Source organism: Saimiri boliviensis, chromosome 16 (assembly GCF_048565385.1).
Source record: "Saimiri boliviensis isolate mSaiBol1 chromosome 16, mSaiBol1.pri, whole genome shotgun sequence".
Taxonomy (NCBI): Eukaryota; Metazoa; Chordata; class Mammalia; order Primates; family Cebidae; genus Saimiri; species Saimiri boliviensis.
This window is the reverse complement of record NC_133464.1, coordinates 34125275-34145669: the sequence shown is the minus strand read 5'-3', so window position 1 is coordinate 34145669 and position 20395 is coordinate 34125275. Positions and strand designations below refer to the sequence as shown.

Below are 20395 nucleotides of genomic sequence, written 5' to 3'. Positions count from 1 at the left end.
GCTGATACGCTTTGTATGCAAGCCATATGGTATTGGCAGTATGATGATTGGGATTCTCACTTAAAATTGCACATTCCCCATGTTATGGAAAATGCTGTGAATAAGGGACCCTATTGCATGGGCACTTCATATAAATGTACTCATTTGAAATAAAAGAATAGTCTGCTATGGTATGAATGTTATGTATTCTTCTCTCCCCTAAAAAATTATGGTGTAATCTTAATCACTGAGGTGATTAGAAGCTAGGGCATTTTGGAGATAATTAGGTCATGAGAGAAGAACCCTCATGAATGGGATTAGCACTTTCATAAAAGAGCCTGACAGGGAGCTCATTTTTCCCTCATACTATATTGGGACGCAGCAAGAAGGTGCCATCTATAAGCTAGCTATAACGCGGGTGGTCAATAGACTCCAAATCTGCCTACATCTTGGACTTCTCAGCATCTAGAACTGTGAGAAATGAATTTCCATTGGCTATAAGCCCACCAAGTTTATGGTATTTTGTTATAGCAACCCTAATAGATTAAAACATTGTCCAAAAAAATCTTATCAGGTTTACTGTTTCAATGTCACTGTGTGGGTTTTACTGATACCAAAAAACACTAAAACCAGTAAAAAGAGAATGGATCTAGATAGAAGGGAGAGTCAAGGAACTCATCACAGTAGGATGAAAATCTTGAGATGGTTATTTAAAAAATAGGATGAATATCTTGGACATTGTTCATGTTGATGCGTCACTACTAAAGGATGGTGGACCAATGGGAGACCCTGCTAGTCCCTCAATATTAAAAGACCTCAAACAATTCTATTCCATTTACCCCAGTTTGGAAGAGTTTCAAAAGGTGAAAGCCTAAGATTATAATGAGAAACAACTTTGAATCGCCTGGGGTTAGGCAGTTAGGCAAATTAATCAAAGTAAAGATTGAGGGAGAGGCTTGAGTCTCTCCAACCCCCTCCTGGAGACCTGAAGCAATATGCACATATGATATGAGAACAAAATGTCTGGAGTGGGGAGAGGACTAATCTGGGATTTCTTGACAAGAGCTCAATGTGCTATATTCCAAACCCTTTGGTGAAGGAATAATAGGGATTAAGGTTAGATTGGAAGAATGTAGAGATGCAACAGTTGATGGGATTAAGGTGAAGTATGGATGAAAATTGGGACTCTTGAACAAAATTTATTGAGGTGGTCTCTTTTACCTGAATGTATTATTGGAGTGGATATTATGTCTAACAGAATTGCTTCCCCTGTCTAATATTGTAAAACAGAAGATTTGCAAGTCTGCCCTCAAGCTGGTCTTAATTGGACAAATGAAATGGGAACCACTATAACTACCTGAGCCCATGCAGGACATTAATTTAAAATAATATAAGATACCTGGTAGGCAAAAAGAGATTACCACTTTAATTAATGACCTCCTGGAAACTAGAGTGCTGGTACCAACAAATTCTCTGTATAATAGTCCTATATGGCTCATGATAAAGGGCAAAGGGCTCATTGATACTAAGGGTAGACTACAGAGGCTTTAGTAATGTTCTGCCTCTCATATGTACCCTCAGCAGTCCTGGACATGGTTTCAACCACAAAAAATACATAACAGGCTAAAGAAGATTGATCTTGTATGTGCTTTCTTGTCTTTCTCAATTTTGAAAAAGAGCCAACTGCAATTCACTTTTTACATGGGAAGGTACTGCTACAGAGTTATCTACACTCACCAACTTACTGTCACAATTTGTTAGAAGAGACTTGGACTTGATACAGATCTCAGGTGTATCACTATACTGATGATGCTATTATAATATGAAAAACTGAAGAGAAAGTTAAGACTGATGTGAGGGCAATGGTGGCTCATCTGGCCTACTGAGGCTGTTTAATCCAGCAAAAGTCCAAAGGCCACCCCCCTTCACCCCTGCACCACCCCCCCAAGGCCCCCCCCCCCCACAATGGTGAAATTCTTAGCAATCATCTGGACATGAGCCACCTGGAATATGCCACAAGTGACTAAAACTAAACTGTTACTACTGCTCAGCCCTAGGACTGAGCAAGAAGCCTGACATTTGTTTGATTTATTTAGATGTTAGAGAATGCATATTCTACATTTGGGAATGTACACATAACTACCCAAAAGAAAGCCATATTTGAGTAGAGACTTTAGCAAAATCAGTGCAGGTCTAAATTACAAAAAGTGGTAGCTGTCTCAACACTTTTGGGTCCTTATAATCCCCACTCAGTTACAATTTTGGAAGTGCTGGCCTCTCACACTCATACAGACTGAAGCTTATGATGAAAGTCCTGAGCCCATTTCAGTAGTGACCATTGATATTTTGAATCAGAAAATTTCCAGATACTGCTGCCGAGCACACACCATTTGAGAAACAATTACTAATTTGTTACTGGGCATTAATTGAGACTGCCTCAATGATTGAAGAACATAAAATTATCCTGAAACCTGAGATATCCATAATATCTTGGGTGATTTCAAAGAAACACTGTAATAAGACAGACTAGTTTTCATAATAAAATAAAAATGGTTTATGTAGGAGCACACTACAGGGGAAATGCAAGGATGCACCTAACATTTCTATGAGCAGGTAGCCTCTTTCCCCCTAAGACTGATTTTGGAACCACATGAGGAGCTGCCAGAATCTATTGCCAGGTGGACAGTGCCTTATGAACAGCTCTTGATCGACTAACAAAGATCTGTTTGGTTTATAGGTGGCAATTCCAAGATGAATGGACAGTATCCTGTATAGAAAGCCACTGCATTAAGACCAGAAGATGAAAAGGCTTTGATTTAAAAAGGTAAGAATAAATGTTGCAAATCCTCCTCAGAGTCAGAGTTTAATAAATAATATGAATGGGCAGTGGAAACATTTGCTGTCTAAGATGGGAACAGGTGAAAGCATAAAGGGCTGGTTTATATACCTTCAGGAGTGTGTGCTCACATTCACCATGAGGGACACTAAGGGAGCGCCTTCACTGCATAGATTTCTTTGCTTTTTCGGGGGAATCTAGGAAAGAGGTTTGGGGAGGATGCTGGTGCAACTCTACGGTTCTTCCCCACGTCACCTAAATTCTCCTTCTCCCTACCTAATGCAGTCATCTCAGGGCCAGGAATGCAACTGTGGGTGCCAGAAGGTGGGTTGCCTTTAAGCAAGAAGCTGTAATGTATCTTTAGACCATTTTGTCAAAATTCCTAAGGGCCTAATAGAGCAGATTGTGCCTTCACCCCATCTGGCAATGTTGGGGTTAACAGTGAATGCTACTGTGATGCCAAATGGTCAGGTATATCTCACTAATTCCATATCTATGTAACCTTACCCTATATGGTTGGGCGTAGACTGCTGGAGAGGCCCTTGCTACACTGCTACTAGCAATCTGGGTCAGCACAGTGGCCAAATCTCATGTCCTCTCCCAAGGACATTAGAAAAAGTGTGGATAAAGATAAATAACAAATGAGGAGATGAAGAAATAATGGTTTAGAGTAAAAGAATAAATAAGTGGGTTATGCAACCAGAGAAATCCAACATTTTGAAGCTTGGAGCAAGATAACAATATTGTATTTCAACACAATTATACCAGATGTCCAAAAGGGTGAGAGCTATATGGTTGCCAAGGCCTAGTTTTTGGAAACTGGCAAGGTTGAACAGCAGTCTACAAACCTGGCTGACATCACTAAAAGTCATTCTGGTTATATGCTAGGATGGCAAACTGGACAAGCTGTTAATAAGTAAATGAAACTTCAATAATATGCCCGTGCCTTTGGACTCCGATTTCTTGGGTTACCTCTACCCCAAAGGGTAGGTAGTATTTGGGAAGGAATTTCTGAGAGCTGCTTCCTACTGGGGCTTCAAACTGTGTGATATTGTAGCTCCCAAGACACTGTATACCAATAAACTCTGGTGATCAAATGCCTAGAAAGGTATCTGGTTAAAATGGGCAAATCATAATAGCCAGCCCAACATGTCACTGTGTGCTATGCATAAATGTATATCATCTTGTTTTGTGGATGTAAAGCTATTAAGTACAATAGAGATACAATGGGTCACTGATGAGATTACAACAGTGAGCACCTGGTGGATCCCCTAGGGAACAGTCCCACCATGAGACAAGAAATGCTAAGGGAGGCCTCATGGCACTCTCAAAGCAAATTACATCAAGGATTGACTACCTCTCATCTAACTCTAGTACAGAAGACACATTTATATTGCACTGGTGTGATAAGTGTCAGTCTAGTTATCCTGTGATAAGCTGTGTTTGCTTTTAATGAGGAGTGGAAGTCAGAGGAAAAAGATTTAATAACTAGAATACAGAGGGTTCTCTTCTATGAGGAAGGCAAAGGATGGGAGTCAGCCCTGGAAATACAATGAGGCTTTAGCAAAGTGGGTCATGAAGACAGTAAATAATGCAGAGTACTGCTAAAACCCAATACTGGGAAAGGGTTCGTGCCTGGACCCAATAGGGACTCAATTATTTTAATACACATGGAAGCTGAAGTGGGCATAGGTCAACATCCCTCTATTTTAGCTACTGAAGCTCAAGGGGTGCACCTATGGGAATTTTATGACTCTCCAAACATGTGAAAGTTCTCTGGAAGCACTTTTGATTTACAGTGATGTCCTGTGACAGTTCTGGCTCCTGGAATAGTTTGCTAAATGCCACCTGTGACTTCCCCATTTGGAGGCAAGCGAGCCCTGCTGTAGAATAACAACACACAATGAACACTAGTCTAGATATGAACCTGTGAGATGAGATGAGATGACTGGCTTTGTTCTCAACTGCAGATTCTGTTGGGAAGGCAAAGCAAATACCTCTGTAATTCTTACTACTTTGTTCTCTAATGAAACTGAATTATGCCATGATCATACTATAATATTGTGCAATACTGGCATTTTTGGTAAGATTCAACTACGCTAAGCAGTAAGACTTATGACAATACTAATATTGATTATAAAACATATTGGAAGATTGACTTAAAGCTCCTTCAGGACATACAACTTATGCAATTACCATTTTTATTTTATGGGCAATAACTACTAGCCTGAGGAAGAACTGGATCTAGCTAATCATCTCGATTTCTGTGTTAAATCATTCTTCACAAGCTTATCATAGGCAAAAATAACAGTAGGTTAAGGGGGAAAAGAAAAATAAAATTAGCACAGGCTGTAAAAATGTGCATAATGGCTTCACAGGACAAATCAATTGTTTCTTTAAATCTATCCCTATACTGGCTTCTTCAAATGTTAGGCATATTTGTGTTGGTGCTATTGCTGTATACATGCTATAAATGCCTTACCCAAACTGTAAATGTTACAACAGATATCATTTTTTTTTCTGTAGGGGGTTCTTGGCCAGACACCAGAGGGTAGAATTTTCCATTGTTTTCTGAAATTTAATGTTAGCATTAAGAAACCAAACCTCAGCCTATTTTGTTTTTATCCTTAGATGTGGCTTTGCTTTTCTATTGCCTGAAAATTGGCTTCTCTATTCTTGAAGTTCAACAAGTTAAATGTGACATTTTTCAGTGTTGGTTACTTGATGATGGTGGTGATGATGATGTGTTTTGTAAAACACACTACCCTTCATTAAAAACTCTAGATGTCAATTTATGTTTAAGAAAAACAGTGTTACTCCATTATTCCTTTCAATACTTTTTCTCTTTTACTTACTGAATTTCCTATTTCATGGATAACTTGTTTTTGTTTAGTTTTCATTTTCGTGGATACATGGAAAGTCTATATATTTATGAGCTACGTGAGATACTTTGATAAAGGTAAACAATGCGTAAAATCACATCAGAGTAAATGGGGTGGGGTATCCATTACCTCAAGCATTTATCCTTTGTGTTACAAACTATCTAATTATACCTTCTTGGTTATTTTTAAATGCTCAATTACGTTTTTACTGATTTATTTTGGATTATCTTTGAAATAAAATTTTATTGTTATCTCCATAATTTTAATTGACATTTCCTTAGAAATTCCTCTGATTATCTCAAGCCTCTCTGGAAAAGTAATTTTATATTCAACTGTTTATTCTTTTCCTGGGTGTTATTTTTTAGATATTGTTTCTGTAATAATGTTGCTTGCATTCTTAATTCATCAATAACTTCTTGTATTAGTCAACTTATAATATTATTAAACTCTTTTATTTTGGGCTGAATTTGAATGGAAATTTTATTTCTTCCTTGGGGTATGTTTTCTTCCAGAATTAGTCTTATGGGATATTTATTTTTAAATGTGACATATTTTCACAATTGCCATCCAATTCTTTGTGTTTTCTTTCTGGTTGAGATGAGTAACTCTCCCCAAATCTATTTGTTTCAGCTACTTGGCCACATTGAAGGCTCAGATTAGCTGTTTCATTCACTTGACTGTAACCTGCTGGCAATAGTTAAGTGTTTGTAGGAGAAAATGTAAGTGGGGAGAAGCTCATTAGGGTCGATGTGCATCCCTCAGAGGAGATCACCAGCTCTTCTTTTAAATGTTCTGTATCACTTCACTTACTTGGGAAAGAACTTTAGTCCTAAAAGAGAGTTTACTGGGACTTGGAATTTTTTTCTGAAATTCATCAGGAAGTTGTAGAAAATGTCAGACCTTCCCAGAGCTTTTTCTCTGGTCCATTTCTATTGGCTCTACTGGTGTGGTATTTTCTCTACTGAATTTTTCCTTGACTCATCCTGGAAGAACTCTCTTATCCTCTTTCAGCATCAGCTTCCTTACTCCTTTCTAACCTGGTAGTGGTGGGTACAATTCTAAATAAGAACACTGAGAATTTTGTCTCTCCAATTTTGCTACTGTAATATGGAAGTAAAGACAAACATCTCTGTATTCAGCTCCATGTCAGAAGTGTTTGCCTCGATCATCACATTTTGAACTCAGTGACGTGGTTCCTTCTCTTTTCTTGTTTTGTTGTTGGGTAACCTTTTTAACACTTTTACTTATTTATATAATATTTGATTTACTCTGTTACCTACTGGGTAAGAGGACTTCTGTGTTCTGGTTTATTCTGTCCTTTTACCCTAAAATCTATGATATTTAATATAACACTATTATTATGACACAGCAATACATATTCATAAACAAACACACACCACATGTTAGAAAAAAAATCTGTAATTCTACCGTGAAGTGATCATCATTGTTAACGTAGAGATAGTATTTTTCTATGATAATAGAGATAACTTTGAATATATATATGATTACAGTTTAATAAACTTTCTATGTATGCATGTTATTTTACCAAATTAACATATAGTTTTAATTTGCTATTATTGTCCTCCTTTAGAGTGCTTTTAAAATATTATATCATGTCAGTAAATATTATTTCAAATTGATCCATTGCATCCCATTTTATGAAACTAATTCTTTTAACCAGTATTACATTGTAGGGTATTTAGATGTTTTTCCAATGAGTCTTATTATAATGTTGAGACTCACATGTTTGTACATCATATTTTTGTGATATTGCTTTTATTTCCTTCAGACGAAGTCCAAGAGGTAAGCTCAAATGATTGAGAAGGAATCCACATTTACACTGAGGCTGCAAGCAATATTATCTTTCTTCATTTACAGTTAGTATAGGTGATTTTGACACTCCAGGAACAACTATCTTTGATTTCCATATCAACTAAATTTTGGAGCTAAAAAGATATACTAGAATATGATGCATGTGTAGTTATAGCACTGAATAAATTTCCAAAAGGATGTATTTAGCAATTGATTTGCATCCTAAGCCCTCATAACCAAGATCCTGAATTTTTAAAAAAGTTACTATGGAGCTGGTATTTGACTAATGTATTCTGCTAGATCAGACGACATCAAACTTCAGTCTTATGATAAGCAATTTAAAGTGTTACTAAAAATTCTAAAACTGCATTTAAGTGATGAAAAATTGCTGTGTCATACTGAGACTACTAAGGACAATGTGTGATGCAGCAATAACTCATCAAAAAATATCAGACTCATGACTTGTTTCTCCTTTTGCCCTTATCATAAAAACTTCTCTTTCTCCGCAGCACCATCAGCTACCAGGCCTGGGGAGGGGAGAGGCAGAGCGAGAAACTCATTAGCGCACAAATTTGCCCTGATGCAGCCATCTGCAAGGTCATACCCTATACAGTTACATCTGCTGGGACTTGGGTGCGGCTGCTCTGAAGGGAAGTTGGGAGAGAAAAGGAAGGGGGCTGTTGCTCAATCTTTATTTTCTTTGGCTGCTGGTGCTGGTTCATCTTCCGCAAAGCACCAGCAATGGAACAAGCTTCTATTGACCAAGATATTATCATGTTGAGAGCACTCCAGCAATCCCAGAGTCCCCAGTGAGAATGCAGAATTCACCCCACTCAGGTTGGACTGAGTCATTACTAGAAACAGTCCTATGGCCACTTTCTTATAGTCTAGGTGCCTCATAGAGACAGCTCATGTACTCCACTTTCTAAAGACAGGGAGTTCTGTTCCCAAACCACAATGGGGCTGAACAGGATCCCAAATTTGCACCTCTTAAGAAAAGATCCACTTCTGACTTTTACCAAAGGTTGTTTTTGTCATTTTTTTTTCATATTGGAACTCAATTTTGCCCATTCCATGTGTGCTGAGGTCTTATTTTTTTTCTTATTCCAAAATTCCACTCCCACACAGGAATGCTCCAAAAAGTGGCTTTTGAAGAGATTTTTCAGTGAAATTACAAAAAGGGGAGGTACATTGGTGACTCTCCTGAGAATGTTGTGTGCACTGATACATCTTTGTACTCCTGTCCTCTCAGATGAAGCCAGGCCTGTTGAATGAACAAAGCAGAAATCAAGGGACATAGATGAGCAGATAAGTTGGCTTCCAAGAAGAAAGAGTAGTGATTCCTCAGAAATACTTGCCTTTTCCAACCTATTGTCTTCCTCTGTTACCCAGGAGAATGTCTTACTTCAGCTGTGGCAGGTGTGAGTAGAGTAGACTTTGCTCAATTAATCTGTGAACTCACATTTTATTGAGTTCAGCCAGCCTTGTGCTAGGTGACTTAGGAAAGTCTCAAACACATGCGTGCCTCTGTTGTCATCAAGACATTTGAAAAGTACTAAACAAATTTTGGAGGTAGTGTTTGGTGTTTGAGATGCTCTTACATAAAGCAGAGGCTAGGCAGCAAATGCCACTTTTCCTCGGAAGAGTCCTGGGGTAAGCCAAAAAAGACAGATGGTCATATTTAATAGAATTAAAACTAAGATATAGCTAGAATCCACTAAGATCACTAAGCAGGAGGGCTTGCCATGCATATAGAAATGTCATAGATAGAGCAAACAAACAGGGTCTATATGTAAGGCCTAAAATAGAGGGCAAATGGACAAATACCCCAAGATAGAGGCATTTACTTGCATTGAGCTGATTTTCACTACACAATTTTTAAAGCTCTCCACCATAACAGCAGGGGTGTATACACTACTTATAGCAGACCCAAGGTATGCATTATGGATCTTATGCAACAGTAGTTTATTTCTTGCAACCTGACACAGCTAATCGGGTAGCCAAACAGCTTGGGGCAGTGGCCAGGTTGACAGAGTTTCTGCCATCTTTCACATGTGGCTTCCGTGTTCTCTGTCATCTGCATTCCAGCTGGCCAGGAACGTGGAGGAGCACATGTGGGAGGATTTTAATGAGTCAGGCCTGAAACAGCACATGTCACTCCGTCTCACGTTTTATTGGCCAACGCAGTCTCAGACAGAATTGGAAGATAGAGTTCAGCTGAGGCCTAAAGAGAAAAGGAGAACATATGTTTTGGTGAACAGCCTCTGTCTCTAGGGCATTCGTTTAATTATATAAATGTTGATAAAGATTCTCCCACACAGTGCTGACTAATACAGACAAGAGATGATGACGGAAAACACTGAATGTCCATGATGTACTTGGCACTGTTTTGTGTGATACATATGCGTCAATTACTTCAATTTTCACCAACTTCTGAAATATATAATGCAATTATTTCCACATCCATACAGATGAGTCAACAAAGACTCAAAAAATTAAACAAGTTTTTCAAGATTGCATAGCCAACAAGTGGCAGAGCCAGGAATGCAGTTAGATCCACTCTGGGACCTGCACCTCTAGGCAGAGAGGTAGATCAGGATGTCCACCTGACTGCAGAGATTGGCATGGAATGTTTAAATGTGAGTTCAAGTTTACAACCAGAGAGCCTGAGTCTGTGACGTGGTCCAGATCCTCTTTTACTCTATCTACAATGCCAAAAATTCCCTGGACCAGAACTTGATGTGGTGGGTTTATCATTTATTTAAGGCTTTTTAGTTTTAGGAAATTGTTTTTAAGTTTATTTTGATTATATATATTTAAGGTATATAACATAGTATTTGGCTATATATACATATATGTATCAATATTTTGTTTTTGTTCTGGTTTTGCTTCTTATTTTTTGACCAGCCACATGGTTTACAATATGCAGTTTTTACAAAAAGACATTTGTAAAAAATTAATTTTATTTTTGAAGATCACTAGTTAAGAGCCACAGAGTAAATTGTTCTCAGAATTTAGTCTCAGCATAAACTCTTTGTCCTAATGATCTACTACTAGTATTCACTTTTATTTCACAGTAAAAGTTAATATAATCCATCACAGTGCCATTTTTGCTAACTATACAAGAAAGCTGAGATTTTTTTTTCAATTTTACCAACAACCTCTCCCTCAAAACTTTGATTTTTAAAATGCAATACCTTCTTTCCTGTTTTTCTCTGCCTTCATTATACAACTTTTGTTTTTTATCTTTATTTCAATGCGCTGATTCTGTGTGGACTCTTTATAGATGAGCTCAATCTATTTCCAAAAGCAAATAGGTTAAGATAGTAGGGAATGAACAACTGAGACCTCAGATTTGAAGGCATTTAAGAGTTTGGCTGAATCATATTCCACAAATCTTAAAGGAAACTGAAGGGTAGTTCCTAGGTTTCCTTCAAGGGTTATTGCAGCTTTAGGTATTGCATTTAAGTCTTAATCTATCTTGAGTTGATTTTTATATATGGTGTTAGGAAGGGGTTCAGTTTCAGTCTTCTGCATATGGCTAGCCAGTTATCCCAGCAATGTTTATTGAATAGAAAGTCCTTTCCGCATTGCTTGTTTTTGTCAAATTTGCCGAAGATCAGATGGTTGTAGGTGTACAGCTTTATTTCTGGGCTCTCTATTCTGTTCCACTCATCCATGTGTTTGTTTTTGTGTCAGTACCATGCTGTTTTGGTTACTATAGCCTTGTATAGTAATGCCTCCAGCTTTTTTCCTCTTGCTTAGGATTGATTTGACTATTAAGGGATCTTTTTTGGTTCTATATAACTTTTAGAATAGTTTTTTTCTAATTATATGAAGAATGTCATTGGTAGTTTGAAATGAATAGCATTGAATCTGTAAATTGCTTTGGGCAGTATGGCCATTTTAACAATATTGATTCTTTCTATTCATGAGCATGAAATATTTTTCCGCTTGTTTATGTCATCTCTGATTTCTTTCAGCAGTGTCGTGTAATTCTCATTGTAGAGATCTTTCATATCCTTGGTTAGTGTATTCCTAGGTATTTTTTATTGTTGTGGCTGTTGTGGATGGGATTGTATTCTTGATTTGGCACTAGCTTAGATGCTGTTGATGTATAGAAATACTACTGATTTGTGTACATTTATTTTATATCCCGAAACTTTGCTAAAGTTATTTATCAGATCAAGCAGCCTTCGGACAGAGAGTATGGGATTTTCTAGGTATAAAATCATATCATCTGCAAACAGAGATAATTTTATTTCCTCTCTTCCTATTTGGATGTTTTTTATTTCTTTCTCTTTCCTGATTGCTCTGGCTAGGACTATGTTGAATAGGAGTGGTGAGAGAGGGCATCCTTGTCCTGTTCCAGTTCTCAAGGGAAGTGCTTGCAGCTTGTGCCTATTCAGCATAACGTTGGCTTTGGGTTTTTCATAAATGCCTCTTATTATTTTTAGGGTTGTTCATTCAATGCCTAGTTTGCTGATTCACGGTTTTTTGGTTCTATATGAATTTTAGAAGTTTTTTCTGATACTGAACATTATCAAAAGTGTTTTTGCATTTATTGAGACAATTAGTTGGCTTTTGTTTTTAGTTCTGTTTATGAGACAAGTCACGTTTATTTAATATTTGCATACATTAAATCAAACTTGCATCCAAGGGATAAAGTCTGTTTATCATGGTAGATTCGCTTTTTGATGTGCTGCTCGATTTGGTTTGCTAGAATTTTGTTGAGGATTTTTTATCCATGTTCATCAAGAATATCAGCCTGAAGTTTGCTTTTGTTGTTGTGTCTCTGCCACGTTTTGATATTATAATGATGCTGGCCTCATAGAATGAGTTATGAATGAGTCCCTCCTCTTCAATGTTTTGGAATAATTTCATTAGGAATGGTACCAGCCCTCTTCAGTCTGGTAGAATTTTGCCATGAATTCTTCTGGTCCTGGGCTTTTTCTGGTTGCTAAGGTTTTTAATACTGATTCAATTTCAAGAACACATTATTGGGCTGTTCAGGGTTTCAGTTTCTTCTGGATTTAATCTTAGGAGATTTATGTTACCATAAATTCATCCACTTCTTGTACATTTTCTAGTTTGTATGCATAGAGGTATTCATAATAGTCTCTGAGGGTGTTTTGTATTGCTGTATGATCAGTGGTAGTATCCTTTTTGTCATTACTTTTCGTGCTTATTTTGATCTTTTTAAAATTTATTTCTCTAGGTAGTGATCTATCAATCTTATTTACTCTTTTATAGAACAAAGTTCTGGTTTCATTGATCTTTTGTGTGATTTTTTATATCTTAATTTTATTCAGTTCAACTGTGATTTTGGTTATTTTTTTGTCTTCTGCTAGCTTTGGGGCTGGTTCTTGTTTTTCTAGTTCCTCTAGGTGTAATGTTAGGTTGTTAATTAGAAATATTTCTAACTTTTTGATGTGGGCATTTAGTACCATAGTTTCCTTTTAACACTGCTTTAGCTGTGTCCTAGAGAATCTGGTATGTTGTATCTTTGCTCTCATTCATTTTAAAGAATTTTCAGATTCTGCGTTAATTTTGTTGTCTACTCAGAAGTCTTGTTCAATTTCCATGTAATTGTATGATTTTGAGAAGTCTCCTTACTATTGATTTCTATCTTTATTGTATGGTATGAATGTATGGTTGGTATGATTTCAGTGTTTTTGAATTTGCTGAAAATTATTTTATGGCAAATTGTATGGATGCTTTTAGAATATATGCCATGTGCAGAAGAGAAGACTGTATATTCTATTGGTTTTGGGGGAGAGTTCTGTAGATGTCTGTTAGGTCCACTTGGTCAAATGTCAAGTTCTGTTCCTGCATATCTTTGTTAGTTTTCTACCTTGATGATCTGTCTTATACCATGTCTGACAGTTTTTTTAATTACACTTTTAAATTTTAGTATAAGTCTAGATTTACATACAATTGTAAGAAATGACATAGAAAGATCCCCTGAGCCCTTTACCCTGTTTTTTCCAAAAGTAAGAAATTGTAAAACTGTATTACAATATTACAACCAGAGTATTATTAACACTGATACAAGCAAGTACAGAACATTTTCATCACCACAAAGATCTTTCATTGTATTATTCAAGATCTCCAGAGAAGCAGAACCAATGTGATAAATAGATAGACAAGTGATAGATAGAAAAACAGAGAGATAATGAAAGATTTACGTTAGAAATTGGCTCAGGTCATTATGGAGGCTGAGACGTCCCACAATATGCCATCTGCAAGCTGGAGAACCAGGAAAGCTGGTGGGGCAATTCAATTAAAAGCAAGAAAGCCTGTGCTTGTAGGATACTACTCAAGAAATCTTTGCCTAGTCCAATATCCTGGAGAGATTCCCCAACGTTTCTTTTTAGTGGTTTTATAGTTTTAGATCATAGATGAATGTCTCTAATCCATTTTGATTTAGTTTGTGTCTAGAGTGAGAGATAGCAGTTTTGTTTCTTTCTTCTGCATATGTATATCCAGTTTTCCCACTACAATATTTTGAAGAGACTCCCCTTTCCCCAATGCATGTTCTTAGTGCCCTTAATAAAAGTAAGTTTTTTATGGATGTGTGGAATTATTTCTGGGTTCTCTATTCTATTCCACTGGTATATGTGTCTGTTTTTATGCCAGTACCATGTTGTTTTGGTTACTATAGCTCTGTAGTATAATTGAAAGTCAGGTAATATGACTCATCCAGTTTTGTTCTTTTTGTTTAGAATATCTTTGGCTACTCTGGGTCTTGTGTGGTTCTATATAAATTTAAGGACTTTTTTCTATTTCTGTGAAGTATGTCATGGGTATTTTGATAGGGATTACATTAAATCTGTAGATTGATTCTTCCAATTCATGAGTATAGAATGTCTTGATAGTTTCTGTGGGTCCTCTTCAATTTCTTTCATCAATGTTTTATAGTTTTCATTGTAGAGATATTTCATTTATTTTGTTGCTTTTAAGGTATTTTATTTTATTTGTAGCTATTTGAAATGGAATTACATTTTGATCTCTGTTTTAGATTGTTCACTCTTAGAATATAGATAGGCTACTGATTTTTATGTGTTGATTTTGTATCATGCAACTTTACTGAATTTGTTTTATTAGTTCTAATAGGTTTTTGGTTTTTTGTGTGTGAAGTCTTTAGGTTTTTCCAATTGTAAAATTGTATCATATGGAAACAAGGATAATTTAACTTCTTTCTTTCCAATTCGAATGCCCTTTATTTCTTCTCTTGTCTGATTGCTCTAGCTAGGACTTCCAATACTATGTTGAGTAACAGTAGTGACAGTGGGCATCCTTGTCATGTTCCAGATCTTAGAGAAAAAGCTTTTAGTTTTTCCTAATTCAGTATTATACTATCTGTGGATGAAGAAATTTTAGGAAATGTAATATTGTCACCTGGTTTTATAAAACTAGAATGGCATAATTACATTGAAGGTAATGAAAAAAATAACCTATTGGATAATCTTCAATTGGTTAATCAGTGATTGTTAAAAATGGGATAAGGAAACTATATTTAAGTAGTACCTATAGTAAGCATAGTAGTTATACATAGTATTATATATACTTACATATGGTATTTATATTTCTGTAAGCATACATTTAGAACATGTATGTATATATGGTACTTATATATACACTTATACATTATGTTAAGAAGAAACATGGAAGATATGTAAGTTGTATTTCCAGAGAAACATGAAACAGTTTTTGCATCTCAGAATGTTTTATAAATTAATGCTTATATGGCTGAATCTCATTAGCTAAAGATTAACTTAAGATTAAAGAAATGACTGATAAATGACCTCTGTTTCATTCAGGCAAATTGTATTCTTCAGACTTAACTGTTAATCTGGATCATGAAAATGACCACCAAATATACCTAAATAAGCATAAAAATAAAGTTTAAAAAAACCATCAAGCAAAGTAAGTCCCACAAGACTGCTTTCCAAGTAAGTAAAATTCGACTAACATTTATAGAGCACTTACCAAGTGCAAAGCATTGTTCAAAATTTACAGAGGACACAGAGATAACAAAAGTATGTTTTCTGCCACCAAGACCCTTAGAATCTATTAAATAAAACAGGTATATAAATTATTAACTCTAATACAGTATAAATATAATAAAATTACACAACAAAATTACTTATTGAGAACATTATATGTATAAGCTATTTTAATAAGCATTTCTCATTAACATACTTGAGTTCTCCAAAACGATAAGAAATATGCACTCTTAATAATCCTATTTTGCAGATGGAATACTGAAGCTTAGAGTTAAATGAACCAAGGTCAGAAAAGTCAGAGGCAGGATCTGAATTAAAGAGAGTTCATTGTGATATGAACAAACTGCCACAGGAAGCAAGAACAGTAAGAAAAGAAAATAATAGGATCCGGAATCTAACTACACAGATTTTAGTTTAAATTGTGTCCCTGCTTTTCTTTTTTTAATACTTTAAGTTCTGGGGTAAATGTGCAGATCATGCAAGTTTGTTACATAGGCATACACATGCCACAGTTGTTTGCTGCATCCATTCCCCCCCCACCCCCCGTCATCTACATTAGGTATTTTTCCTAATGTTATCCCTCCTCTATCTCTCCACTCCCTGCTATCCTTCCCCTAGCTACAGGAATTTTTTTTTCAGAGCCCAGTGGTGCCTGGAATGCCAGTGAGACAGAACTGTTCATTTCCTGGGAAAAGGGGCTGAAGCCAGGGAGCCAACTGGTCTAGCTCAGGGGATCACATCCCCAGGGAGCCAAGAAAGCGAAGATCCACTGGCTTGAAATTTTTGCTGCGAGCACAGCAGCCTGAAGTTGACCTGGGATGCTTGAGCTTGGTGGGGTGAGGAGAGTCCATCATTACTGAGGCTTGAGTAGGCGGTTTTTCCCCTCATAGTGTGAACAAAGCCACCAGGAAGTTTCAAACTGGTGGAGGAGCTCACCCCAGCTTGGCAAAGCTGCTGTAGCCAGATTGCCTCCTAGATTCTTCCTCTCTTGGCAGGGCATCTCTAAAAAGAAGGTAGCAGCCCCACTCAGGAGCTTATAGATTAAACTCCCATCTCCCTGAGACAGATCACCTGGGAGAAGAGGCAGCTGTGGGCTCAGCTTCAGCAGACTTAAACATTCCTACCTGCTGGCTCTCAAGAGAACATTGGATCTCCCAGCACAATGCTTGAGCTCTGCTAAAAGACACACTGTCTCCTCAAGTGGATCCCTGAACCCTGTGCCTCTTGACTGGGAAATACCTCCCAGCAAAGGTTGACAGACACCTCATACAGGAGAGGTCTGGCTACCATCTGGCAGGTGCCCTTCCTAGACAAAGCTTCCAGAGGAAGGAACAGGCAACAACCTTTGCTGTTCTGCAGCCTCTGCTGGTGATATTCAGGCAAAGAGGGCCTGGAGTTGACCTCCAGAAAATGCCAGCAGAGCTGCAGCAGAGGGGCCTGATTTTTAGAAGGAAAATTAACAGAGAGCAATAGCATTAACATTAACAAAAAGATGTCCACACAAAAACTCCATCTGCAGGTCACCAATGTCAAAGGCCAAAGGAAGATAAGTACATGAAGATGACGAATAACCAGTGCAAAAAGGCTGAAAATTCTAAAAAGCAGAATGCCTCTTCTCCTACAAAGGATAAAAATTCCTTGCCAGCAAGGGAAGAAAACTGGATGGAGAATGAATTAGACAAATTGACAGAAGTAGGCTTCAGAAGGTGGATAATAACAGACTCCTCTGAGCTAAAGGACCATGTTCTAACCCAATGCAAGGAAGCTAAGAACCTTGAAAAAAGGTTACAGGAATTGCTACCTAGAATAACCAGTTTAGAGAAGAATGTAAATGACCTGATGGAACTGAAAAACACAGCTCAAGAACTTCGTGAAGCATACACAAGTATCAATAGCTGAATCCATCAAGCAGAAAAAGGATATCAGAGATTGAAGATCAACTTAATGAAATAAAGTTTGAAGACAAGATCAGAGAAGAAAGAATGAAAAGCAATGAACACAGCCTCCAAGAAATTTGGGACTATGTGAAAAGACAAAACCTACATTTGACTCGTGTACCTGAAAGTGACGGGGAAGACGGAACCATGTTGGAAAACCCTCTTCAGGGTACTATATAGAGAACTTCCCAAACCTAGAAAGACAGGCCAACATTCAGATTAAGGAAATACAGAGAACACCATAATGATATTCCTCAAGAAGAACAAGCCCAAGACATAATCCTCAGATTCACCAAGGTTGAAATGAAGGAAAAATGTTAAAGGCAGCCAGAGAGAAAGGTTGGGTTTCCCACAAAGGGAAACACATCAGACTAACAGTGGATCTCTCTGCAGAAACCCTACAAGCCAGAAGAGAGTGGGGGCCAATATACAACATTTTTAAAGAAAATAATTTTTAATACAGAATTTAGTATTCAGCCAAACTTCATAAGAGAATAAGAAATAAAATCCTTTACAGACAAGCAAATGCTGAGAGCTTTTGTCAGCAGTAGGCCTGCCTTACAAGAGTTCCTGAAGAAAGCACTAAATATGGAAAGGAAAAACTGGTACTAGCCATTGAAAAGACATACCAAATTGTAAAGACCATAGACACTATGAAGAAATGTCATCAACTAGTTGGCAAAATAACCAGCTAGCATCATAATGACAAGATTGAATTTATGCATAAAAATATTAAATGTAAATGTGCTAAATGCCCCGATTAAAAGACATAGACTGGCAAATTGTATAAATAGTCAAGACCCATAGGTGTGCTGTATTCAGGATACCCATCTCATGTGCACAGACACACATAGGCTCAAAATAAAAAAAAAAGCAGGGGTTGCAATCCTAGTCTCTGATAAAACAGACTTTAAACCAACAAAGATCAAAAAAGACAAAGAAGGGCATTACATAATGGTAAAGGGATCAGCACAACAAGAAGAACTAACTATTCTAAATATACATGCACCCAGTACAGGAGCACGCAGATACGTAAAGCAAGTTCCTTAAGACCTACAAAGAGACTTAGGCTCCCATACAATAATAGTGGGAGACTTTAACACCCCCACTGTCAATATTAGATCAATGAGACAGCAAACTAACAAGGACATTCAGGACTTGAATTCAGCTCTGGACAAAACAAACCTAATAGACATCTATAGAACTCTGCACCCCAAATCAACAAAACATACATTCTTCTCAGCACCACATTTCACTTATTCTAACATTGACCACAGAATTGAAAGTAAAACACTCCTCAGCAAATGTAAAGAATGAAAACCATAAAAAGCAGTCTCTCAGACCACAGAGCAATCGAATTAGAACTCGGGATTAAGAAATTCACTTGAAACCACACAATTACATGGAAACTGAACCGCTTGCTCCTGAATGACTACTGGGTAAATAATGAAATCCAGGCAGAAATAAGTAAGTTATTTGAAACCAATGAGAACAAAGACACAATGTACTAGAATCTCTAGTACACAGCCAGAGCAGTATTTAGAAAGAAATTTATAGCACTAAATGCCCACATCAGACAATGGGAAAGATCTAAAATTAACACCCTATCATCACAATTAAGAGAACTAGAGAAGCAAGAGCAAACAAAGTTAAAAGCTAGAAGAAGACAAGAAGTAACTAAGATCAGAGCAGAATTGAAGGAGCTAGAGACATGAAAAACCCTTCAAAAAATCAATGAATCCAGGAGCTGTTTTTTTGAAAAGATTTATAAAGTATGTAGACTGCTAGCCAGACTAATAAAGAAGAGAGACAAATAAAATAGACACAATAAAAAATGATAAAGGAGAGATGACCACTGATCCCACAGGAACACTAACTACCTTCAGAGAATAACATAAATATCTCTATGCAAATAAAGTAAAAAATTTAGAAGAAATGGATAAATTCCTTGACACATACACCCTCCCAAGTCTAACCCAGGAAGATGTTGAATCCCTGAATAGACCAATAACAAGTTCTGAAATTGAGGCAGTAATTAATAGCCTACCAACCCCAAAAAAGCCCAGGACCTGATGGATTCACAGCCGAATTGTATCAGAGGTACAAAGATGAGCTGGTACCATTCCTTCTGAAACTATTCCAAACAATAGAAAAAGGGGCCTCCTCTCTAACTCATTTTATGAGGCCAGCATCATCCTGATACCAAAGCCTGTCAGAGACACAACAAAAAAAGAGAATTTGAGGTCATTATCCCTGATGAACATCGATGTGAAAATCCTCAATAAAATTCTGGCAAACCGAATCAAAAAGCTTATCCACTACGATCAAATCAGCTTCATCCTTGGGATGCAAGCCTGTTTCAACATATGCAAATCAATAATCATAATGCATCACATAAACAGAACCAATGACAAAACCCACATGATTGTCTCAATAGATGGAGAAAAGATACTTCTCTAAAGAAGACATTTACATGGCCAACAAACATATTTTAAAAAGTTCATCATCACTGGTCATTAGAGAAATGCAAATCAAAACCACAATGAGATACCATCTCATACCAGTTAGAAGGGTGATCATGCAGAAGTCAGGAAACAGTAGATGCTGGCGAGGATATGGAAAAACAGGAATACTTTTATGGTGTTGGTGGGAGTGTAAATTAGTTCAACCATTGTGGAAAACGCTGTGATTATTCCTCAAGGATCTGGAACCAGAATTACCATTTGACCCACCAGTCCCATTACTGGGTATACACTCAAAGGTTTATAAATTATTTTATAAAGACACATGCACATGTGCATTTATTGCAACACTATTTACAATAGCAAGACTTGGAACTAACCCAAATGCCCATAATTGATAGACTGGATAAAGAAAATATGACACATATATACTATAAAATACTATGCAGCCATAAAAAAATGATGAGTTCATGCCCTT

At 37.0% G+C, this 20395-nt stretch overlaps 1 long non-coding RNA gene across 7 annotated transcripts in view; it reads right to left on the bottom strand.

Moving 5' to 3' along the window:
- Nucleotides 1-7100: 7100 nt before the first annotated feature.
- The window catches only part of LOC141581609 (uncharacterized), a 33764-nt gene continuing 20469 nt past the window's right edge, over nucleotides 7101-20395 (bottom strand). For 5 of the 7 annotated variants that reach the window (XR_012514334.1, XR_012514335.1, XR_012514338.1 and 2 more), the window contains 3 exons: nucleotides 15502-15582; nucleotides 9489-9733; nucleotides 7101-9157 (listed from right to left, as the gene is read on the bottom strand). This is a non-coding gene — a long non-coding RNA (uncharacterized LOC141581609). The remainder of the gene's footprint in view (nucleotides 9158-9488; nucleotides 9734-15501; nucleotides 15583-20395) is intronic. The other 2 variants (XR_012514337.1, XR_012514333.1) reach the window with 1 other exon arrangement.